The 26,491-nt window shown below is 38.9% G+C and overlaps 1 protein-coding gene and 1 pseudogene across 5 annotated transcripts in view; one reads left to right on the top strand and one right to left on the bottom strand.

The window, feature by feature from the left end:
• Positions 1-26,491, top strand: part of RGS6 (regulator of G protein signaling 6) — a 548,429-nt gene that overhangs the window by 36,003 nt on the left and 485,935 nt on the right. The gene's annotated exons all lie outside the window — the stretch shown is intronic.
• On the bottom strand, positions 15,898-16,012 carry LOC121494139 (annotated as a pseudogene).

Genomic DNA, 26,491 nt, shown 5'->3' with positions numbered 1-26,491 from the left:
AATTAAAACCACAATGAGGTATCACTTTATACCTCATAGAATGGCTAGATTCATAACCAAGAAATAACAAGTGTTGACAAGGATGTGGAGAAGAAGGAACTCTAATGCACTATTGGTGGGAATGCAAATTTGTGGAAAACAGTATGGAGGTTCCTCAAAAAATTAAAAATAGAACGACCATATTATCCAGTAATTGCTGTACTGGGTATTTACCCAAAGAAAATTAAAACAGTAGTTTGAAAAGATATATGCATCCCTATGTTTATTGCAGCATTATTTGAAATAGCCAAGATATGGAAGCAATCCAAGTGTCTGTCCATGGGTGAATGGATAAAGAAGGAGTGATATATATATATATATCTCATATATATATATGATATTACTCAGGCAATTAAAAGGATAAAATCTTGCTATGTGCAACAACATGGATGGATGTAGAGGGTATAATGCTAAGGAAATTAGTCAGGAAAATGCCATATGATTTCACTAATATGTGGAATTTAAGAAACAAAAAAAAAACCTCAAATAGACAAAAGACTTTTAAAAAATTAAAATAAATTAGCATAGTGTATTACTAGTTTCAGAGGTAGAGTTTAGTGATTTATCAGTTGCATATCACACCCAGTGCTCATTACATCAAGTGCCCTCCTTAATGCCCATCACCCAGTTACCTCATCTCCCCACCCCCACCCCTCCAGCAACCCTGTTTGCTTCCTATAGTTAAGAGTCTCTTATGGTTGTTTCTCCCTCTCTGATTTCATCTTATTTTATTTCCCCTCCCTTCCTCTATGTTCATCAGTTTTGGTTCTTAAATTTCACATATGAGTGAAATCATATGATATTTGTCCTTTTCTGACTGATTTCATTTCACATAATACCTTCTAGTTCCATCCATGTCATTGCAAATGGTAAAATTTCATTTTTTTTGATGGCTGGGTTATATTCCATTGTATATAAATACCACATCTTTTTATCAACTCATCTGTTGATGGATATCTGGGATCTTTCCATATTTTGGCTATTCTCAACATTGCTGCTATAAACATCAGGGTGCATATGCCCCTTTGAATCGTGATTAAAAAAACTCAACAACAGGGGTGCCTGCGTGGCTCAGTCAGTTAAGCAGCTGCCTTCAGCTCAGGTCACTATCTCATAGTCCTAGAATTGAGCCCCACGATAGGCTCTCTGGTCAGTGCGAAGTCGGCTTTGTGTTCTCTCTCTCAAATAAATAAAAATCTTAAAAACAAACAGACAAAAAAACAACCAGACTCTTAAATACAGAGAACAAACTGGTAGTTATCAGAGGGGAGGCAGAGGGATAGGTAAAGGGGATTAAGAGTACATTTATTGAGCACTGAGAAATGTATAGAATTGTTGAATAACTATATTGTATGGCTGAAACAAATATACATGTTAATTATACTTCAATTAAAAAATTAAAAATTAAAAAAGTATATATTAGCCTCGTGAGTAATCATAGCATATACACTATTGTATGTTCTCCTTCCATATCCTAAGTATTTATCTGTGCCACAATATACCATCATAATCATAAGTTTTAAAGATTGTATTATATTCCAAGTAGATAATGTGCTATAATTTAGTTATTCAGTTCTTTGTTATTATTAGCAAAATTTGGAATTTCTAGGTCAGAGGGCATGACTTGTGTCATGACTCCTGCTACATATTGTTTTCCAGAAGGTCGGTGTTAGTTTCTACATATATAGGCTGGCCTTCCCTGGGTTGCTGTCAGTGTTCATTGAACGTCAGAAAGAGGGTGCAGGGATCTCTAATAATTAGGGCTGGAGTATGTTTTCCTCTCTTACCTTGAAACCAGATCCCTCCTAAAGTCTGACTGGCTTTGCAGCACCACCCTTATCTGGAGAGCCTCAATGCCTGGGTATTGAGAAATTTTCAACTTGGAACCTTTCCAAGCCTCTTGCTATTTTATTCTCTATTTGTTTTTCTTAAAGCAACTAACTAAATAAGAATAACATTTCAACCTCTTTCTACTCCCCACCCCCTGCATTTTTCTTGCCCGCACCACCTCTGCCTCCAGTTTAACCAGGGGGTTGCTTCTTATATTTTAAAGCTAAATACAAAAGCACAGCTCTGAGATGCAGCCAAGTTCTGCAGCCAAGTTTGAAGAATAAAACTTTAAAACAGCTCTTCTGTCACATACTTGCGAGGGGAGGCAGGCTTTGCTATAAATAAGGCACATTCCATTTCTATCTCATCCTTTGCAGCCCTCTTGGATAATGCTTTTTGTATATGACTGCAGTGTTCTCTTGCTGCCCACTCACCCTTTCAACCTTCCCTTCTATATCGCATTTTATCTAAGTGTTCAGTAGTTCTGGAGTTTAGAGACCCTGCTTGAGAGAGGAGTAGAAGTTTCCTTTCATTCTTCAGGGTTAAGTGTACTGAGATAAAGTGGCTGACTTGTAAGAAACTACATTTTATCCGGGCCATTTTTAGCAACTGCTGTATTAGTTTCCTATGGCTGCTGAAACAAATTACCATGAGATTAGGGGCTTAAAACAAAACAGATTTATTCTCTTATGGTCCTGGAGGTCAGAAGTCTAAAATGATTTGGCAGGACTGTATTCCTTCTGGAGGCTCTAGAGGAAAACCCATTTCCTTCCTTTTTTCTAGAGGCTGCCCACATTTCTTGGTTCTTGACCCTGCATCCCTCGGACCTCCTTTGGCCACTGTGTCTCCTTCTCTGACTCTGCCACTCTTACATCCATCCCTCTTTTGGGAACCCATGATTACATGGATCCCACCCAGATAATCCTGGGTAGCTGTCCCATTTTGAAATCCTTAACTTACTCACACTTGCAAAGTCCCTTTTGCTGTGTGCGCCAGTATATTCCAAGGATTTGGGAGTTAGGATGCAAGTATCTTGAGGGGGAGGAGGGCATTATTCTGCCTACTACACTATCGTAGGGAAGGAAAAATAATTTTGGAATTTTATCTGTTTTTCATAGCTACAGATAGGATGTGCTGAAGGATTGGTTTTCCTTTCAGTATTTGGGATGGTAGATGTATGACAACCTAAATTAAGTCGAGGCTATCTGTTAGTATTTGCTAAGGTCCATATGAAGACAGGAACGAAAAGCCTTTCCGTGACTGGCCACAAGGAAGGGGATGGGTGTCTTAGTTAAAGGCCTTCCTTCCCTCCTTACTGGGTGCTTATTTTAGGCTCTTCATAGGTCACTGAGGGGAAATGACCAAGCAGATGCAGTTTTTTTTTTTAAAGTAGGCTGCATGCCCAACGTGGAGCCTAATGTGGGGTTTGAACTCATGACTGTGAGATCAAGATGGGAGATTAGATCAAGAGTCGGATGCTCAACCAACTGAGCCACCCAGGTGCCCCCCAAGCAGATGCATTCTAAATAAATGAAGGGAAACCTCCTTTACTATAGCCTCCTACAGTGTGATTTTCTTATGGCACTGTTCATCTCTAGTTATTTTATATTTTGGAATACATAAAAACTGTGATACTGAATAGTTAATAAACACTTTCCTGGTGGTTGGCCAGAGAGTATAGTAGAAGGAAATGACCTTACGTTCTTTTCTCAAGCAGTAAGAGAGCACTGGCAAAATGCAGCCCCGTTAGCCTGAAGGCATGTACCAGTCTGCTTGTTGACTCCTGAGGCCTCTCTTTTCGCCATTATTCATGTTCTGGTGAGTCATGATACATAATGGCAGACACAAGGTACACAGGTGATAGTGTTGGCCATAAAACCATCAAGCAACAGGGTTTCCTGGATGTTAAAATGACTCAAGGCAGATGAGTCCCTCCAAGGAGCTAGTCAAGGAAACAGATGATAAAGCCTAATTATCAGCAAGGGCATGGAATGGGCTTTTTCTTCCTAAAAGAAATGAGTACTATCACTAACTTCACTGCCTTCTGGGGAAGGAGAGGTCACTAGTTGAAAACAAAATTTACTGTGGCTGATGACATGTTACAATTTTAGGGCAGAGTTCAGCAAACTACATGCCCTTGGACCTAACTCATCCTCATATCAGTTCTTGTATAGCACTTTAGCTAAGGATGGTTTTTACATTTTGAAATGGTTGGAAAAAAATAGAAAAAAGAAGCAGTATTTCATGATGTGTGAAAATTATGCAAAATTCAGATTTCAGTGTTCATAAATCACATTTTACAGAAACATAGCTGTGCTATTCATTTATTAGTTGTCCATGGTGACCATGGACGAGTTGAGTGGTTGTGGTAGATGTTGACCGCATGACTGGCAAAGCGTAGGATATTTACTAACTGATCTTTTACAGAGAAGTTTGCAGCCTCAGCTTTAGAGGACATGGAGGAGACTGAGAAAGCCTCTACAAATGTCCTTGTTGGGATGATATTTCCATAGGAACCAAGACCCCGTGATTCTGCACAGTGGGAACTCATTTCTAAGAACCTATAGGGGAGCTAGCTGGAGAATGGGTATACAAGATAATCTGGAAATCACATATATTCATATGATGCTATAAATAATACACAGATCCTGCCATTCACTCTTTGAATAGTGTGTCTCCTTCACTAAGGGGTCATGGAGTTTATTCCAATACTTTACTGAAGAGATTTTATTTGGTTGGTTGTTTGTTTTTTTAAATGAAGAAGAGCATATTGAGCTGCTGGAAGTGTTGGGCTGTGTGTTCTGAAATATCCCAGTAGGATAAGCGCCAGCTACCTACGTTTCAGATGCAATGTCCAAATGGCTCTCATTTCTCCAGGACCCACTTTGTCCAGGCATTGGGCCAGTGCTTTGGCACATGATGGCTCACACTGACAGCACCTCTGCAAGATCATTGGTGCTGTTCCCACTCTGCCTGGGAGGAAAGGGGCTCTCAGTGGGAAAGCCTATGCCTGAGGTCCTGCTTTAAGTGTGAGGCCACTTCTTCACAGCCCTTGCTCTTTTAACAAGACCTGGAAAGAGCAGGCCAGCCACTTGGGGCACCGCTTAGTTCTGGTCTTTTCTTTGTGATAGCAGGGCTATAAGAAGCTCATAAGCCAAATGCTCTAATCACTGAGTTATAGTACTCAGGGATAGCATTAATTTCCATCACTTTGGTGGGTGCGATATCTTGACTATAGGGACTAGTGCTGCAACAAACAAGGTGCAGAGATCTTTCTGAGTACTGACTTTGTTTCCTTCAGCTATATACCTAGTAGTGTGGGATTGCTGGGTCATATATATGGGAATCCTGTTTTAATTTTCTGAAGCTCCATACTGTTTTCCACAGTGGCTGCACCAACTTACATTGCCACTAGCAGTGAATAACAATTCCCTTTTCTTCTCATCCTCACCAACACTTGTTATTTCTTGTCTTTTTGATAAAAAACATTCTAACAGGTGTGAGGTGACATCTCATTGTATCCTTGATGTACATTCACAATAGCCAAGATATGGAAACAACCTATTTGTCAGTGGATGGATGGATAATGAAAATGTGGTATGTATATACAGTGGAATATGATTCAGGCATAAAAAAGAAGAAAACCTTATTATTTTAGAAGACACGGATGAGTCTGGAGGACATTATGCTAAGTGAAATAAGCCTGGCAGAGAAAGACAAATACTGTATGATTTCACATTTCATTTATATATGGAATATAAAAAAAGATTAAAAATAAAAATGAACTCATAGAACCAGAGAGTAGATGGTGGTTGCCAGGAGCTAGGGAGGGGAGGAAACAGGGAGATGTTGGTCCAAGGGTGCAAACGTTCTGTTATAAGATGAATACATTCTGAGAATCTAATGTATGGTGACTACAGTCAATAATACTGTATTGTGTGCTTGAAATTTGCTAAAAGAGCACATCTTAAATGTTCTCACCACACACACACACACACACACACACACACACACAAAGGTAACTATGTGAGGTGATGGATGTGTTAATTAACTTTGTTGTAGCAAACATTTCACAATGTATATCAAATCATGACAGTGCATTTTATATAGGTACAATTTTATTTGTTAATTATACCTAATAAAAATATTACCTTCCATTTTATAGTTCCTTTCAGCAGTCCATATCCTTCATATTATGTTTGTGAAAGTCCTGAGATAGTTTATCTAAACTTAATAAATGAGGAAACTGAGGCTTTTGTGAAGTCAACCAGCCATTAGTAGCGGAGACAGACTTTCTGACCGTGGGATCTGGTGTCCTGCACACTACTTCTCATAGCTGCTCTGGGCAGGGCCAGGCCTTCAGCCATACAACCATGTCACTTACACCAATCTTAGCAGAGGTCTGTGCTACAGTCTAGGCATCTGGTACTTGGGTTCATCCTAGTGGTGGTCACCAACTGATCTCCAAAGACCAATTTTACATCCTAGGTATTTTTTGGCATTACTCTAAAATTGTGACTCTGTTGAGCATGGTGTACTGCTCAGTCTCTTTCTTTTCCTCATCACCCCACTGTTGCTTGTGTTACAGCCCCAAACCAAACCAAAGCAAACCAAACCAATAATGGATTCCCATTCCCATTCCTCTTACCACATAGCTTCAAATGAGGAAAGGTATAATGCATGTATTCTGCTCAGAAAAAGGCTGAAAAATTGTGGGAAAACACACTTTCAAAGAATGTTTGTGTTCTTTGGGACATAGGAATATAGCATTCATCACAACTGCTGCTTACAGCTGCACAAGTTATTAAAAGAGTTCATTTTCAGCAAATTTTAAATAGTGGAGATGGTTCTTGAGCACATTTAACAAGCACTCTGTCCTGGTTTTGCCCCAATCCCTGCGTGTTCCTTCTCAGTCTTCATCCCTCAAGTGGCCCCCTCTGTTCACCTTGTAACGCCTTGGCCCCCTTCTCTTCTGTATGCTGTCTAGGGGCAACGTCATGTTGTGCATACACTGGTTTGGGGATTCCTCCAAATGCTATCTCCTCTCCAAACTCCAAATGCCTATACCCAGCTGTCTAAAGGACATGTCTGAATCTTCCTTACTTATTACAGATTCAGTAGATAGAACATAACTGAAAGCGTTCTCCCTCTGGAACTCAGTGGTTGGTGTGTCACATTCATCCAGTTAGCATCTTGACTAAAAATCCGAGTATGATTCTCCTTTATGGGACTCACCACTCCACCCTCTTTGCTATGTAAATATTTTTATTTTTTTGTGTGTCACCTTTTGTGTTTGCCTCCCTATGATACTGTAAATGCTTGGCATCAGGTAGGCAATAAATAAATGTTTGGTGGACAGTGCTATTGATAAGCATTCCTGAAACGTATCCTGTTATCGTTCCCAGATCGTTACCACATGACTTCTCCTTATACTGGCTTGATTGTGTAACTCAAACTTTGGTGCAAAGATTCGTAGCATCTCTCTGAGCTTTGCAAACTTATTTATCTTAGGAATTATTGAGCTTGGCAGCCATCCACATCGTGTAACAACTCTGCTGTCACATTTCTCTCCTTGCTTGCTTTGCTCTCTCCCCACTTTTCACATTCCTATCTGTGCGAGAGAATGAGAAGAAATGAAGAATACAAACCCATATTTCTCTCACCAATTAAAAATATCTTTCCATCTTGTTTTACTATTAAATCAGTTCCTTGTCCTCTTTCTATATCACAATTAAAACAACTTTTTTCCTATTTGGTGTCTTTAACATTTTTTATGGCAGAAATGATTCATGCTTATTATACAAAATTAGAAATTCTATACAAACACAAAGAAGGAAATAAAATGCATAATCCTCCTCGTTCAGAGAGCTATAGTCAACTTTTATTTTTAATTTTTTAAAGTTTTATTTATTTATGAGAGAGAGAGAGAGAGAGAGAGGCAGAGATGCAGGCAGAGGTAGAAGCAGGCTCCATGCAAGGAGCCTGATGTGGGACTCAATCCTGGGACCCCAGGATCAAGTCCTGGGTCGAAGGCAGGTACTAAACTGCTGAGCCACCTGGGGATCCCCTATAGTCAACTTTTAATATCATACTACTTCCATACTTTTTTCCCTATACACTTATTTCAACAAAAATGTAGACTTATTGTATTTGCTGTTGGAAAGCTTCTTTTCACTGAATAGATTGAGAACATATTCCCATGACAGCAAACATTCCTCTAGATCAGGTGTCAACAAACTTTCTCTGTAAAGGGCCACATAGAAAATATTTGAGGCTATGTGGGACATACAGTTTCTGTTTCAACTACTTTACTCTGCTGTTGTAGTACAATATGTAAATGATTGAGTGTGGCTATGTTCAAATAAAACTTTATTTTTTTATATTTTTTAAGATTTTATTTATTTATTCATGAGAGACACAGAGAGAGAGAGAGGTAGAGACACAGGCAGAGGGAGAAGCAGGCTCCATGCAGGGAGCCCGACCTGTGACTCGATCCTAGGACTCCAGGATCAGGCCTTGGGCTGAAGGTGGCGCTAAACCGCTGAGCCACCCAGCTGCCCCCAATAAAGCTTTATTTTCAAAAATAGCCAGTTGGCCAAATTTGCCTCATAGCTGGGCCATGGTTTGCTTATGCTTGCTCTAGAATACCATTTTTAGGGGCTAAACAGTGTGCTGCTTATCAATGTATCATGATTTACTTAACCAATCAGAATAATAGCTAATGTTCTTTGAGGCCTTACAAACTCTTTGAAGAGTTTGTTCTATCTCCTTTTTCACTCTTCCTGCCCACAACTCTGTGAAATATAGGTATCATTTTTTCCTGTTTAACAGATGAGGAAACTTAAAGAACAAGTAGGTTATTTGCCTAAGGCTAAATGGCTATCAAGTAGAAAAGACAAAATTTAATTTGATATTTAGAAGCCATGCTTTTAACTATTCATTATATTTTTATGCACATTGGTGGTTATTTCCTTGAGACAAATCTCTAGAATTAGAATTACAAGTGCATCTTATGGCTTTTGATCTGTGTTTCCAGGTTGATAAGTATGCCAAGTCCTATTTCCTGGGTGATCTAAACCTTAGTGATAATACTTCATTGTTTCAAATCACATTAGAAATTATAAATTTAAAAAATTATAAGTTCAGTGATAAACATTTATGCATATTTCTCATCTGTATTTCCTCTTAGGTGAATTTCTCATTAAGGTCCTCTTATTATTCTATAAGAGTTGTCTTTTCTATTGATTTATTGGAGCCTTATATATGGAACTCCTCTGGTGTTTTAGTTGATAGCACATGGCTTGTTATAAAAAGGGTCTGTTTACTTTAAAGAGCTATTGTCTTTACAGTTAAGGAGAAATAAACAGAAAATTATTTGGTTTTAGCATAATAACACTAATTAGACTTCTGGAATTAAACAAATAAATAATAATAATGATTTAAAAAAAACCCTATAATGTAAGAGAGAACTTACTGCTACTGAGGAACTTGTCCCTTTAGTTCACATCTTTTTTTTTTTTTTAAGATTTTATTTATTTATTCATGAGAGACACAGAGACACAGGCAGAGGGAGAAGCAGGCTCCATGCAGGGAGCCTGATGTGGGACTCGATCCCGGGACTCCAGGATCACGCCCTCGGCCAAAGGCAGGCGCTAAACCACTGAGCCACCCAGGGATCCCCCTAGTTCACATCTTTTAAGTCACTAGGATTTGGGTTCTTTAATTGGAACTACTGCTTTGCTGTGGCTATGGCAACATATCTTAGCTGCCATGAACAGCATACACCTTGACAAAATATTTTTTAGAGAGTCGGTTTTAGATGGAATTCATTATCCAGTGTATTCATGGAGAGTCTAGATGAATTAATGGGTGGTAGACCAATAATTGTATAATCATAACAGTAATAAAAATAGTGAAATTAACAGTTACTGTCTACTGATCGCTTACTGTATCCCAGGCACAATGCTAAATGCTTTATATTTACTTTGATCTTAACTGTAATTCTAGATCATAGATATTGTTATTACCCCTGTTTTATACATGAAGAAACAGACCAAAATCCTAGGTGCCCTGGACTCTACAGCTCCTAAATAGGAGTGGAGCTTGACTTTGACCCTGATGCTCTACTGTCTGAGACTTACAGATGTATTACAGAAAGATGTTAGGGTATATGCTTGCTTGTATGCACGAGTATGGCATATATCTTGATTGTCAAATGTTGAGTCAGTACTACTAGACTCTAATAACACTAGGATCAGTGGGCCATGAATCTGACCCAGGATTCAGAACCCCTGCTCTTATAAAGATGAGAGTTAGGATGCTTTATGAGATTCAAAGAGCCCAAACCCAAAGGGTAGCTGCCCTAACATATTCTATCTTGGGTTTCTCTTGAGGACCATCAAATTGGAAGAGGATTTATATAATGTGGAAAGGTAGAGTTCTAAGACATCTTAGGCAGTAGAATAGGAGAACACACACACACACACACACACAGGGACATAATCATTTGAGAATGTGCATATTATGAAATATTTGCCATGATAAAGGTAATGAGCACATTTGTCACCTCACATAGTTACTTTTTTGTGTGATAAGAATGCTTAAAATCTACCCTTTCAGCAAATTTTATATTCAAAACACAGTATAATTAATATAGTCACCATGCTATACAGTAGATCCTCAGAACTTATTCATCTTATAACCAGAAGTTTGTACCTTTAACCAATATCTCCTCATTTTTCCCCACTTCCCAACCCCTGGCAGCCACTCTGTTTCGGAGTTAAACTTTAAAAAAAAAAATTCACATGTAAGGTGATATCGTACAGTATTTGTCTTCCTCTCTCTGGCTTATTTTACTTAACATAATGTCCTCCACATTCATCCATGTTGTCAGTTTCTTCTTACTATAGCTGAATAATATCCTGGTGTGTGTGTGTGTGTGTGTGTGTGTGTGTGTGTGTATTATATTTTCTTTATCCGTTCTTCCACTGATAGACACTTAGGTTGTTTCCGTTCTTAGATACTGTGAATAGTGTTGCAGTAAACATGGAACTGTAAATATCTCTTCAAGATACTGGTTTCATTTCCTTCAGTTTTATATCCAGAAGTGGGACTGCTGGATCATATAGTAGTTCTATTTTAATTTTTTTGAGGAAACTACATAATGCCTGTACCAATTTACACTCTCACTAACATGTATACAAGGGTTCTCTTTTTTCCACATCCTCACCAACTCTTATTATTTCTTGTCTTTTGTTAATAGCCATTCTGACAGGTGTGAGGTGACATCTCATTGTGGTTTTGAATTTCATTCCTCTGATGATTAGTGATGTTGAGAATCTTTTCATGTACCTGTTGGCCATTTGGATATCTTCTTTCAAAAAATGTTTACTTAGGTCTGTTGCCTATTTTTAGATTGGATTATTTTTGCTATTGAATTGTGTAAGTTCCTTATATATTTTAGATATAACTCCTTATAAGATAGAATTTATGAATTAGTTCTCCTACTCTGTAGATTGCCTTTTCGTTTTGTTGATTGTTTCCCTTACTGTGCAGAAGGTTTTTGGCTTATTGTAGTCCTACTTGTTTATTTTTGATTTTGTTGATTGTGCATCTGATGTCACGTCAAAAAAAATCATTGTCCAAACCAATGTTAAAGAGCTTTTTTCCTATGTTTTCTTTTAGGAATTTTACAGTTTCATGTTTTACATTTACGTCTTTAATCCATTTCTAGTTAATTTCTTTTTTAGAAAAGATTTTATTTATTCACGAGAGACACAGAGAGAGGCAGAGACAGGCAAAGGGAGAAGCAGACTCCTCGCAGGAATCCTGATGCAGGACTCGATCCCAGGACCCCGCTATCATGCCCTGAGTTGAAGGCAGACACTTAACCACTGAGCCACCGAGGCATCCCATTTCCAGTTAATTTCTGTGAGAAGTGTAAGATAGAGGTCCATTCTCATTCTTTGAAAATAGATTACAGTTTTACTAACACTGTTTATTGAAGAGATTATCCTTTCTCCATTGTGTGTTCTTGCTTCCGTCCAAGATAACTTGGCCATACATGTATGGGTTTACTTCTGGTCTCTCTAGTCTGTTCTATTGGTCTCTGTATCTGTTTTAGGTCAATGCCATACTGTTTCGATTACTAGAGATTTGAAATATAGCTTGAAATTAGGAGTTGTGATGCTCCAGCTTTATTCTTCTTTTTTGAAATTACTTTGAATATTCTGGATCTTTTATGGCTCCATATAAATTTTAGGGCTGTTTTTCCTATTTCTGTGAAAAATGCATTGGACCTTTGATAGGCATTGAATTGAATCTGTATATTGTTTTTTGTAGTATCGATATTTTAGTATTAATCCTCCCAATCCATGAATATGGGATATCTCTTCATTTATTTGTGTCTTCTTCAATTTCTTTCATCAGTATCTTATAGTAGTATATAGGTTTTTCATGTCCTTAGTTAAGTTTATTCCTGAGTATTTTATGTTTTTCATTCCATTGCAGTGGATTTTTTTTCTTAATTTCTCTTTCAAATAGTTCATTTATAGTGTATAAAAATGCAACTGATTTTTGTATGTTGATTTTGTATACTGCAACTTTACTGAAATCATTTAAGTTTCTTTTTGGTGGAGTGTAGGGCTTTCTATACATTAGGATCATCTTATTTGCAAACAAAGACAATTTTACTTCTTTCTTTCTAATATAGATGCCTTTATTTCTTTTTCTTGCCTAATTGTTCTGGCAAGGAGTACCAGTATTGTGTTGAATAGAAGTGGTGAGAGTGGGCATTCTTATCTTGTCCCTGATCTTAGAAGGAATGATTTCAGATTTTCACTGTTGAGAGTGATGTTAGCTGTGGGTTTGTCATACGTAGCTTTTGTTATGTTGAGGTGCATTCCTTTTATACCTAATTTGTTGTAAGTTTTTATCATGAATGGATGTGGAATTGTGTCAAGTGTTTTTTTTTTCTGCAGCCATAGAAATGAACATATGATTTTTATTTTTCATTTTATTAATGTGTTGTAACGTATTTATTGATTCGCATATATTGAACCTCCTTGCATCCGGGGGATAAATCCCTCTTTATCATGGCATATGATACTTTTAGTGTGCTGTTAAATTTGGTTTGCTAGTATTTTGTTAAGGATCTTTACATCTATAGTCAACAGGGTTATTGGCTTGCAAATTTTCTTTTCTTGTAGTATTTTTGTCTGCCTTTGATAGTGGGGTAATGCTGGCCTCTAAAATGAGTTTGGGAGTGTCCCCTCTTCTTCAATTTTTTGAAAGAGTTTGAGAAGGATTGGTATTAATTCTGTAAATGTTTGGTTTAATTCAGCAGTGAAACCATGTGGTCCTATGATTTTCTTTGTTATGAGATTTTTTGATTACTGATTTAATCTCTTGACTCATTGCTGGTCTGTTCAGATTTTCCATTCCTTTATGAATTAGTCTTGGTAGGTTGTATGTGCATATGAATTTATCCATTGCTTCTAGGTTATCCAGCTTGTTGGTATATAGTTGTTCATAGTAGTCTTTTATGATCTTTTTATTTCTATGGAATCCGTTGTTATGTCTCCTCTTTCACTTCCAATATTATCTGCTTGAATTCTCTCTTTTTTCTTAGTCTAGCTAAAGCTTTGTCAATTTGGTTTGTCTTTTCAAAAAATTGTCTTTCCATTTTATCTTTTCTATTATTTTTTGAGTAGCTTTCATTTATCTCCACCCTAATCTTTATTTCCTTCCTTCTGCTCATTTTGGCCTGAGTTCTTTTTTTTTTTTTTTTTTTTCTATTTTCTTGAGGTGTGAAGTTAGGTTGTTTGAAATCTTTGTTTCTTTTAATGTAGGTGTTTATTGCTATAAACTTTCCTCTTAGAATTGTTTTTTCTGTATCCCACAGATTTTCCCTTGATGTGTTTCCATTTTTGTGTGTTTCAAGATATTTTTTGATTTTCCTATTATTTCCTCAGTGATCCATTGACTGTTTAGAAGTGTGTTGTTTACTTTTAACATTTATGAATTTTCCAGCTTTCCTCCTGATTTCTAGTTTCATACCATTGTGGTTGGAATAGATACTTGATACGATTTTAATCTTATTAAATTTTTAAAAGACTTGTTTGTAGCCTAGCATAATCTGTCCTAGGGAAAGTTCTGTGTGCACTTGAGAAGAATGTGTATTCTGCTGCTCTTGGATGGAATGTTCTATGTATCTGTTAGGTCTGTTTGGTCTAAAGTGTAGTTTAAGTTCAGTGTCTCCTTATTGATTTTTTTGTCTGCGTGATCTATCTATTGTTGAAAGTGGAGTATAAAGTCCCTTGCTATTTTGGTATTGTTGTTTATTAACTCCCTTCAGATCTGTTAGTATTTGCTTAATATGTTCATGTGCTCAATGTTGGGTGCATATGTATTTACAATTGTTATATCCTTTTGATGAATTGGCCTCTTTATCATTATATAATAACTTTATCTTATTATAGTTTTTGATAAAATCTGTTATATATAAATAAACATATAAATATTTAATGATATAAATGCAGCTATCCCTGCTCCCCTTTGTCTTTCATTTGCATGAAATATCTTTTCTCATTCCTTTACTTTCAGCAATATGTATCCTTAAAGTTGAAGTGAGTCTCTGGATAGGCAGTATATAGTTGGGCCTTAAAATTTTTTTTTAATCCATTCAGTTACTATATGACTTTTAATTAGAGAATTTAATCCATTTACACCCAGTGTAGCTATTGATAGATAAGGATTTACTTTTGCCATCTTGTAATTTTGTTCTGGTTATTTGCTAGTTCCTTTGCTCCATTCTTTGTCTCTTGCTATCATCCTTTGTGATTTGATGATTTTCTATAGTGTATGCTTAGGTTTCTCTTCCCCTGTCATGTATGTAATATAGCTTTTGCCTTGAGGTTATTATGAGACTTACATAAAATATCTTATAACAGTCTATTGTAAGAGGATAACTTTGCATACAAAAACTCTGCCCCCCTTTTATGTTTTTGATAGCACAATTTACATCTTTTTATATCATGTATCCATTAACAAATTATTATACCTATAGTTATTTTTTTAAAGATTTCTTACTTTTTAAAGTAATCTCTATATCCAACGTGGGGCTCAAACTCACAACCCTGAGATCAAGAATCACATGCTCTACTGACTGAGACAGCTAGGTGTCCCATACATATAGTAATTTTAAGTCTTTTTTTTTCTTTCAAATTCTTTTCTTTATACCAGACTTAAGTGATTTACACACTACCTTTACAAAATTAGAGTATTCTGAATTTGACTATATACCTACTTTTACCAGTGAATTATATACTTTTATATGTTTTTATGCTATTAATTAATATCTTTTCATTTCTGCTTGACAAGTCTCTTTGGTGTTTCTTGTAAGATGTGTTTAGTGGTAATAAACTCCCTCAGCTTTTGTTTGTCTGGGAAAGTCTTTATCTCTCCTTCATTTTCAAAGGGCATCTTTGATAAGTATTCTTGGTTGGCAGTTTTTTCTTCCAACACTTTTTGTATATGTTATCCTATTCTCTTTGAGTCTGCAAGGTTTCTGCCAAGAAATCAGCTGATAGCTTTATGAAGGTTCTCTTGTATGTAACAAATTTCTTTCTCTTGCTGCTTTCAAGATTCTTTCTTTGTCTGTGATTTTTGACAGTTTTATTATATTGTGTTTTAGTGAAGTCTTCATTGGGTTAAATCTGATTGAGGACCCATAAACTTCATGTACCTGGAAGTCTAAATCTCTCCCAAGATTTGGGAAGTGTTCAGCCATTATCAGAGGAACTACTTTTTTTTTTAGATTTTACTTATTTATTCTTGAGAGACAGAGAGAGAGACACACACAGGCAGAGGGAGAAGCAGGCTTCACACAGGGAGCCTGATGTGGGACTGGATCCTGAGTCTCCAGGATCAGGCCGTGGGCTGAAGGCGGCACTAAACCGCTGAGCCACTGGGCTGCCCAGAGGAACTACTTCTGTTGGCCACCCAAACTACTCCCAGGTGCCTACCAGTTTACACATGAAACTCCCTTTCCTGACAATAAAGCATTCTACTAACTGATCCCAATTAGCAATAATCGTGCCTTGGATAAACCTCATTGGCTACGATACTGCCACTGTGCAAAGCTACTAACTGATCCCAAACTATGATTTTAGTCTTCAATCACGTGACTCCATAATATGTACCCAATTCTCTGGGCAAACAGACCTGATTCAGGCAGCTTGTGCTTTTTTCTCTTTTGTTCAACCTGTTTTATCTACTTGAAATGTCTTCAGTTTCTCTACCTCAAACCCTCAAAGTCTTCTCTGTCAGAATTCTCTGCATTCCTCAATACTGGGTTAAAATTCCTGATTTTTATTTTTTACTTTTAAAAAATATTTTATTTATTTATTTATTCATGAGAGACACACAGAGAGAGGCAGAGACATAGGCAGAGGGAGAAGCAGGCTCCTCACTGGGAGCCTGATGTGGGATTCTATCCCAGGACTCCGGGATCATGACCTGAGCCAAAGGTGGATGCTCAGCCACTGAGCCACCCAGGTGCCTCCCTCAATTCCTGATTTTTATAGACAAAGTGACTACCCTACCCTATTTGATTCTAATGGTATTCATATTACTTTCAAGTCATATAACCTACTTATTTGTAGGATAGCTTTTGTGAATGTCTTCTCACTCGGGCTTCATTGGAAGGCCCTTGAGAATTAGGATCTAATTCATTTTTGTATTCCCTGTAGGACTTGCATGGTTCTTTGAACATAATGATTTTCCAAGAGAACTGTTCTTATGGAACCTGATTTTATAAGAAAGGAAATCTCCATTTAAAGCTTTGATATAGATTGAATTGTGCCCCCCCCACAACTATATGGAACCTGATTTTATAAGAAAGGAAATCTCCATTTAAAGCTTTGATATAGATTGAATTGTGCCCCCCCCCACAACTATATTGAAGTCCTGTCTTTACCTCACATTGTGACCTAGTTTAGAAATAGTCATTGCAGATACAATTAGTTAAGATGAGGTCATACTGCAATAAAGTGGGCCCCTAATCCAATATGACTGATGTCCTTGTAAAATGGGAAATTTTGACATACACACACACAGAAAGAGAGAGAGAAAGAGAGAGAGAGAACACAACATGTAAAGATTGGAGTTCTGTTGCCACAAGCTAAAGATCTGTCAGAAACTAGGAGGATAGATGGGAACAGATTTTTTTCCTGGACTGTTAAGAGAGAGCATGACCCAACTGGCTCACTTCTCTAGGCCTCCAGAACCATAAGGCTGTACATTTCTGTTGTTTAAGCACTCAGTTTGTGTTACGGAAGCCCCAGGAAACTAATTCCAGCCTGTATTTTCACCATCCTCAGAACAAACAAAAATGGGGTGTTTTAAATGATCCTTTTCTTGGTAGAACTGAGGGCTGAGGTGGAGTAGCCTGAGAACAAAGTAACCAGAATCTTCTCTATGAATTTGTACCCCTGGTCCTCTGTTCCAGTCTGAGTTTTTATGGACCCTCAGAGCATCTTTAGCACTGGAAATTCAGCAAGTCAGAACTGGGCAATGTTTTATCTTTAACCCTCTTCCTCCTTCTAAGGCTCTCTCAGTTATTACTACCATATTCCTTTCAGTCCCTCTGGCTAAAACCTTTTACAATCCTGCCCTTTTCTTATCCCCAATTAAAAAAATCTAGATTTCAGGTCACCTGGGTGGCTCTATCCATTAAGCATCTGACTCTTGGTTTCAGCTCAGGTCATGATCTCAGGATTGTGAGATCAAGACCTGCATCAGGCTCTATGCTGTGTGTGGAGGGTGTGGAGAATCCTCAGAATCCTTTCTCTCCCTCTGCCCTCCCACCCCTCCTCTAGCTTGCACGCATGCTCTCTCTCTCTCTTAAAAAAAAAAAATCATCAGTAGTGATGGCAATAATTGGCCATATTGAGGGGCAGATCCTTAACACTGTAACAAGACCCTCAGTCCTGCCTGATAGCACATGCCCAACTTTGTTGGCATTGGGGACTGGGACTCTGGCCAGATGAGGTGAGAGCACAGTCCCTCTATCACAGGGATGTAAGTGTAGATTTTCTGATCCTGGGCTGAGTCAGACTGAAAGTTTGCATCCTGCTATGTCACTTACTGGCTGCAGGGCAGCCATGGAGAGGCTCCTTAATCTCACTGGGCCTCTGTTTACTAATCTGTAAATGAGATAATAATGGAACTCACTTCATAGGGGCATTGAGAGAATTAAATGATTTAATGCACATCAAGGGGTGAGAATCTGGCACATGGCAGGTGCTTCATAAATGTTCACTTGTATCGTCATACATGCAAGAAAATCTCATTGGCATTTATCCAAACAGCTTGATTATTTTTTCATAAGGAAGGGCTATAATTAATCCTCAGTTTTTCTTTGCCTTCCCTCATCCCCTACCAGTTTCACACACATTAAGAAATGTGGTGGTAGTTTATACACACAGACTCAGGGCTGGCCTAGCAGGGAATTTGCAGCAAAGCTTCTGGGATCTAACTTGGCTGAGCTCCTGGGCCTCTCCTAGCTGTCAAGTCCCCTGTGCTTACCTGTCTTCGATGTTGTTTAGGTTCCGGTGACCAAGGGCACAGCTTGGTGACTCACCTCCCTAGGCCTCTGGAGTTGCCAGGGGGTGCCTCTAATTAGGTACACTGTTGAACATGCAAGTTTTTATCCTAGAGGCAAGAAAGGCTACTGGGAATAGCTGCTTAACATGAAATGCAGGCAGCAAGTCCAGTTGTTAGTTAGAAGGATGTTACCCTTGATTTGAATCATTGGCAAAGCCCAGGCAAGCAAATAGGACCCCAACCCCAGTTGTTTGCATTGTATTCTCCTTATAGGGTCACTCCTAAGCTGAGCTGATTCATTCAGCTGATATTTATTACTGAATTTTCATAATCAATAGGGATTTATTAAGCTATTCCTAAGTGCCAGATACAGTACTAGGTGTTGATGATAAACGAAATGATGAATAAGACACAGTCCTGCCTATAACAAGTTTGTAGTCTGGTCATTGAGATAGATGGATGAGCTAATAGTGGTCTTGGGGTTGGGGCACTAAAGATGTGGTATCCCAGAGTGGGGAGGGGGGATCCTGGCTTAGCCTGGGGGAAACTACAGGGCCATCATACTTGTCATTTTTGATCTAATGCCCCTATAAGACTGACTTTGGACAGGATAAGGATTGTGACTGTCTTTTTATTGTTGTATCTCCTGTGCTATTTGTGGTTGGCATGTGGTAGAGGCTCAATAAACATTTGGTAAATAAGGCAATAGTATCTAAACTGAGTACTGAAGGATGGGGTGTTAGCAAGGAGGAAAGTGTGTGTTGGGGGGTGGTAGAAGAGTGGCAGTAGGAAATAAAATGGTGAGGAAGGACATCATGGGGAAAGAGTGACATGTACTCCTTGGGAAGGACAAAGATTGGTACTGAAAACTGCTCATATGGTAGGGTAGTATGGAGGCAATTCAAGAGGTGTGGGGAAGGCTGATGGTGAGAATAAGGCGGAATTATTAAAGGTTTTAAACAAGAAAGACTGGTTGGATTTGACATGCATGTTTTAAGGTGTAGGAAGGGGATTGGAGAAGACAGAATGGAAGCAGAAATGCCAATTTGAGGGCTTCTGTAGCAATCTTGATTAGAGATGGGGGTGGCTGGACAAATTACTGACAATAGAGAAGGGGATGGGGATAGATTCAAAAGCAGCTAGGGATGTAGAATCGCTAAGACCTGGCAATTGTCTCTAGAGAAGGAAGGAAGGAAGGAAGGAAGGAAGGAAGGAAGGAAGGGAGGGAGGGAGGGAGGGAGGGAGGGAGGAAGGAAGGAAGGAAGGAAGGAAGGAAGGAAGGAAGGACACCACGTCTTTAAGGAATGCTAGCATCTTTCACTTACTTGATAAACAACAGAAGAAGAGGAGCAGTGGAGAGATAAAACCATGTGTGGACACACTGAGCTTGAGTTGCCTACACATGGTTCAGTGGGCAGGTGTATACATCAAGGTTAACCTCAGGATAACAATCTGGTACTCAGTATACAGGTTTAGATGCTCATTAGCATAGAAGAAAAAGGTTTTATAACTTAGAGATCCTGGGGATCCCTGGGTGGCGCAGCGGTTTGGCGCCTGCCTTTGGCCCAGGGCGCGATCCTGGAGACCCGGGATCGAATCCCACGTCAGGCTCCCGGTGCATGGAGCCTGCTTCTCCCTCTGCCTGTGTCTCTGCCTCTCTCTCTCTCTCTGTGACTATCATAAATAAATAAAAATTAAAAAAAAATAACTTAGAGATCCATTGATGAAATTCAGAAGGCCCATGAACTCAGAAATTACATTGAAGTTTTAATGCACGTGCATTGTTCTGGAGAGCTAGCTTTGTGTCAACCTTTCAAAATAAGTTAACCCTTGATCCTTAGGGCTGTGGGAGCTAGCAGGAGTGATGGGATTGTTCAAGTAGAGTGAGGAAGAAGAGAGCTGTGGGAACATCGGGATTTTGGGGGTGGGGTGCTGTGCTGAGTCAGCAGTGGGGGTCAGTGTATGAGGGATGAGATGAAGATTTACAGAAAATATTAGCTTTACTGTTTATAAAGTGCCTTCACAGATGCTGTCATTTCATGTCTCAGTAACTCAACTAGATGTTTATCATTTGGTTCTGTGTCAGAGTTCAGTACAAGACACAGAAACTTGGCTATAAATTTTAAACAAGAAAGGATTTAATACAGAAAAGTGGGTGCTTACAAAATCACTGGAAGGGTGAGCCTCAGGGAAAAGATTTCCAGAACAAGGTGGAGCCAAGGTAAAAATGTGTCCCTGCAGTTGCCATCCCAGCATTGGGAAGCTGGGATCAGAAAGTCCCTGTGGCTACTGCCCTTGCTGCAACTGCTTCTCAACCTACGGAAAGTAGGAGTAAGGCACAGGGACACTGCCGGGGATCAGAAATCTCATGTTTCCATGAACACTCAAGGAGCCAGAAGATGGCCAGCATCTTATCTACCTTCTACAAGTCCTTGCGTGCATGCATGCATCTAATTAGTGGAACCCAATTAACCCCTTTACCCCTAGATTCAGGGAATTCTGGAAAATATCTACCTCTCCACCTAAAAAAGAGAGTGAATTGGAGGTAGTGGTTTTTCTTTTCCCCTAGAGACCAGATAATAAATATTTTGGTCTTAGCAGGCCATGTGGTCTCTATCGTAGCTACTCAGCTTTACTATTGCAGTGCAAAAGCAACCATAGAAATTACATAAAAGAATGAGCATAGTTGTGTCCTAATAAAACTTTATAAAAATGGGCAGTGGGCTGGATTTAGCCTGTGGGCCATAGTTGGCCCACACCTGAGAAGACAAGTTAATTCTCAATAATTACAATGGGTTCATTTTACAGGCAATTAAGCTGAGAGATTTAGCACCACTTAGCCAGTGTAAGTGAAAACATACCCTCATCATTTTGGTTTCAAAGTTCATGCTGTTTTCAGCAAACCTTGATGCTGAGTCCATCCCTTTGAGAGACTTGTGATCTAAAGAGGAGATAAAATGTGCACCTCACTTACAGACGTAAAAGCCCCTAGAATGGTGCAAAATGCTTTTGCATACAAGACATGTTTGACAGAAGAAATCAGAATAGCCTTCACTGTGGAAGTTGTATGATCTAGGTGTTAAAGGGTAACTTTAATAGGTGGAGATGGTGGTGGAGCAGGTGGGGTGCAAAAGAACATTTAAAGTGGAGTGGGAAACTTCAAGGCAAGTTTACAAAAACAGCTAGCAATCTAAACTCCTCTGAACATTGTGACCTTCTAGGGTTTTAAGAGAGGAAGACTGGCTTATGGACAAGACAACCTTGGATGTTACAATTAAGAATCTCAATTTAAAAAGCAGAAGCCTTGGCAATTTTTGAACCGCAAAAATTACAGGCCGCAATGTACATGTTACTATAAGAAGAATTATTTGGTATTGTGGTGCAGAACTTTTTGACTCAGAAGCTATGGTCAACAAGAATTCACATAGGAAGTGATTGTAGTATCTTTTCATACAAAGGAAACAATGGACATGAGGGATATCTTGAGCCATTCATGGTACTTGGAAACTTATAAATGTAGGTGGGATAGAGAAGAATGGCTTTGATAGTGAGAAACAAAAATAATAAAACTTGGAAAGCCAGGAGCAGGAGGTTGTTTTTGTAGGAAAGATGGTGGAGGATGGGAGAAATGGACATATGGGGCAGGCAATTGGAAATATGGGCTTGATTTTCAGTAGAGAGAGAGGTCGTTGGGAGTTGTTATATATAGCAGGACAAAGAGCCACAGAGAAGCTTGTGTCTCTGATGGTTGTGGGTAGTAGAGGATTTCCAAAGCAGAAGCCAGGGGACTTAGGTCATCAAGAACCAGGAGAGGCACAGGGACAGGGAAATGGAGTAGGGAAGATAGGTGGAGCGCCAGGGTGCATGTTACCAGAGGAGTCAGGAGAGGAACTGTTTCCAGAAAAAGGAATGGCCAAGAGTGTTGCCTCTACTGGGAGGACAATAAGCATTCATGAAAGGCCACTTGGCTTGCTGATGATGCAGTTGTGGTGGGTGAACCCTGAGAGAGCCTTTTTTTTAGTGTATGGAGAATAAGTGGAGGCAGAAGCTGTGGTCTGTTCACTTGAGGAATTTGATTTGGAAAGGAAAGAGGAGAGAAGATCGGAGATTGAAATTTGTTTGTTTTAAAGTTGATTACTTCTTCAGTGCCCGAACACCATCAATAACCTCACTTGTCAGGATGTATCCTGATGTCTCCCGCTTCCTGACCAGACCTCCCTAAGGAAACGGTGGTTGAAGGAGGAGCAACATCTATTCTCTCTTGATTTCAGGATCCATTTTTTGGTCACTTGTTTGCATCTGACTTGACTTTGCTTTTTGGCTCTGCAGGTGGCCTCTCCTGGCAACCTGTGAGGTAATACACAAATGTGTGCAGTTGTTAAGCAACTGCTTCCAGCCGTGGAGGCTCTGCTAAATTTGGAACACACATGAGTCCCAATCTAAGTCTTCCTTCAGCAGTGAAAAAATAAGTCCCTGACTTTGAAATTTCAGAGGTTATACATTTGCGGAATATAAAATCAGTGCGCTGAGGATTTTTGTCTTACCTCACAGGATTCCTTTAAAATCCACTAGAGAATTGCTGTGCAGTGAAGATTGCGTTCCCGCCAGCATCTTTTCTAGAAAGAAACTAGGTATGTCCAAGCTCCAGAAGGAATGGAGTATCTTACACCAGTGCTTTCTGTGGCACTAAACAAAAACAGAATGTACACAACAACAACAACACCACAAACTCTAGAGTCTCAGATGGAAATGATTTTATCAGTCTAAATTAAGGCTCTTTATTTATTCTAACTCGCATTTCCTTTCACACCTTAGTCAGTAGCTTCTACGTAATCAGCTGAGTCTCAAGTAGGTTATGAAATGTGTGTTATGAAGAGGTAACTTGGATTAATATTTTTCCCTCTGTCGAATTCACTTCCTTGCTTTCGTATTTAAACGAAATACGAAATATGCTATTCTCAAAGGCCCTCAGCTGTGCTGCTCTGGAGCTATTTAGAGATTGGAAGTGTTCTAGTCCTCTTTCACATTTGCATAGAACTTCAGTTTTTTTTTTTTTTAATAATTTTTTAAAAAGATTTTATTTATTTATTTATTCAGGAGAGACAGAGAGACAGAGAGGGAGAGAGGCAGAGACACAGTCAGAGGGAGACGTAGGCTCCATGCAGAAGCCGGATGTGGGACTTGATCCCGGGACTCCAGGATCACGCCCTGGGCCGAAGGCAGGAGCTAAACCACTGAGCCACCCAGGGATCCCAGAACTTCAGTTTTTGAGATGTTTAGACATCCATTAATTTCACTGGACCTCATAATAATCTGTGCGATAGGCAGTATGATCATTAAGCCCATCTTACAGATAAAGGAACTGAGATTCAGAGTAGTTAATTAATTAGATCAGGGTCACATAGGATGCCAACCCCAGATTCAAGACTGAAGCACAAGTTCCCTAGATTCATATTCATCCATTTTTTTCCCCATTGTGCTCCGGGTGGCATTTTGGACATGAGTGTTTTCTTTCATTCTGAAGTACTTCAATGAATAAGCTGTGTACACCATCATGTTGGTTTCTGGTAGTACATTGATTGTGGAGGGCCAGGAGCAGAAACCACAGACTCTAAATGACAGTTAACCCTTATTGGAGGTTTGGCCTTTATTGAATGAAGGGCTCTTCTTAAGGAAAGGTGTGCATTGAGATAAGAGGCTTGCCAATCTTTCAAAAAATGGAAATTTCTGGGCTCCTTGGGGATGGCTGATGATAGTGATTATGGAAGAGTTTGCAGATGTGAAGTACTTTATAAATCCTGGAGGAATGGCAGTAGACCATGTTTCTGGGGGGGTGGTTATTTGCATTTGTCATCTTCTGGACACTGCTGCCGTTGGCACCCTCTTGTTTTTATAAACAAGCCTATTTTGCTTCTCTTTAGAAACAGATCTGTTATCTAGCTTCACAGTGGCTTTCTATATGCGTGAGCTAGTGCTCCAGTAAAATGGAACATTTGTACTGCTGCAAAACCGAATTTAGTGACGTTGCCAATATCTTAGCCCTCAAGTAGTCTTTAAATATTCTTAGTCCTGGGAGCTGGCCCAAGAAATTGCTTATTCTTTTCCTCATACCACTCAGCATATAAATCCTGAATTACTGCTGACCAAAGATACGTAAAGTACAAATCAATAAGCATTTTGTTTCTGTGTTGCAGGGAATGAGACGATGAGTGAGAGAAAACCCTTCGATGGGGGTTTCAAATTATTGTCACTGTCCTCTGTATTAATAGAGCCAAGACTATTACTTTACTCATTTGTTGACCACTGTGTCATTATGCCGCACTAAAAGGATTTTTTTAGTAGTTTTTTGAAATATAATCCACACACCAATGATTCACACAGTTAAGGTATACCATGCAATGGAATTTTGGTATTAATTTTTTGAAGTCATGGTCAAAGGCATAAAACATAAAATTTGCCATTTTAACCGTATTTAATGTACAGTTCAGTGGCATCAGCTATAACTCAGTTTTGTGTGACCATCGTGACTATGTCCAAAGTTTTTTATCACCTCCAACAGAAAACCTTGTACTCATTTAACAATACTGCCACCTGAAAGGATGTTTATGCTTTGATTACTACCTTCAGATGGAGAGATACTGTGCCTGGTTTAATTGATATGGAGTGAGAAGTGGGTGGCAGGGGTTTTAAGAGCTTCCCAGGTGACTCTGAAGAGCAACAGTTTGGGAGTGCCTGCCTTGGTCCCTAGGAAGCAGCAGGTCACCACAGCCACCACCCCCACCCCCACCCCCACCACTACCACCATTGTGGGAAGAGGCTGCATTTCGGAGTCAGGGAGGTTTGTGTGTGGTGCAGCCATTTACTAGCTCTGTGAGTTCTCATTTATGTTCTGCTGATAAGACTTTTTTGCTGGCCTTAAAAATAAATATGAATGGAGGTGCATTTGGGTGGGTGGGAGGAGACTTACATATAAATCAATACAAAAATGGCGAACACTTCCAATAAAATTTGGCAAAAAATGAGAATGCATAATTTACAAAGTTCACATAACTTATACACTTGAGGATATATTGTCTTAACGTATTAATTGCCTCTCGTGTCTGAAGAAATGAAAGTTAAAACTATTTGCTTCTAGCACTCACTAGTGGTCTAGGTGGTGGCTGGAGACATTTTTACACTCTTGGTATGTGTACATTGATATGGCATTTGTCGTAGAATATGCATGCAGATTCTTAGAAGGTGAGTCAAATCTAATTCCAGAGGTTTACTCTGAGGAAATAACTGATTGGTGTGTCAAGATGTGTGCGTAAAGGTGTAATTACTGAGCCTCGTTGCAATGGTGGGAGTTTGGGAGCAGGACAAATGCTCATTAATAGGGCATTGGTTAAATAATTTATGGTGCATATCTATCCTGAAACTATGTAGTCATTAAAAAAACAATATAGCGTGCATGTATTAACAGAGAAAGATAGCCACTGTGTATTTTTAAATGAGAGAAGTGGTAAACAGCGCGAGCCTATTTTTGCATTAAAATCATATTTGCATTGAAAATGCCTGTAAGAAAAATACCAGATGTTAGGAGTAAACAGTGTTTTTACCTCATATCCCTCCATAATGCTTACGACTTAAAGAAATCATTACTCGTATATTAATTTTTGTGTTAATTTTATATTCAGGAAAAACAGCCACTTCCAAAAATGACATGTTTCCAAAATTAAACACACACTTCTCCATCCATATGTGCTTATGTATGTGTGTCCACCCTCGTCTCTCCCCGAGTGCTCTGAAAGGGAACACTCTATAATTTAATTAGTCGTTATCCCTAGAATTGGGGGTCATGGGTGATTTTTGTTTTCTTCTTTATGCTTATGTATACTGCGCAAATTTTTATATGATTGTATCACTCTTTCAATGAGAGATAAAAAGAGGGAGATTTTAATATCTCAGCATGCTTGCCTGGCCTAGTTTTCTATCCACACTTTGAACAAGGCTTACATCTATCTCTTGTAAAGGGTCC

Source organism: Vulpes lagopus, chromosome 6 (genome assembly GCF_018345385.1).
Source record: "Vulpes lagopus strain Blue_001 chromosome 6, ASM1834538v1, whole genome shotgun sequence".
In the NCBI taxonomy this organism is placed as follows: Eukaryota; Metazoa; Chordata; class Mammalia; order Carnivora; family Canidae; genus Vulpes; species Vulpes lagopus.
The sequence above is the reverse complement of the archived record's forward strand: the minus strand, read 5'-3'. Positions and strand labels throughout refer to the sequence as shown.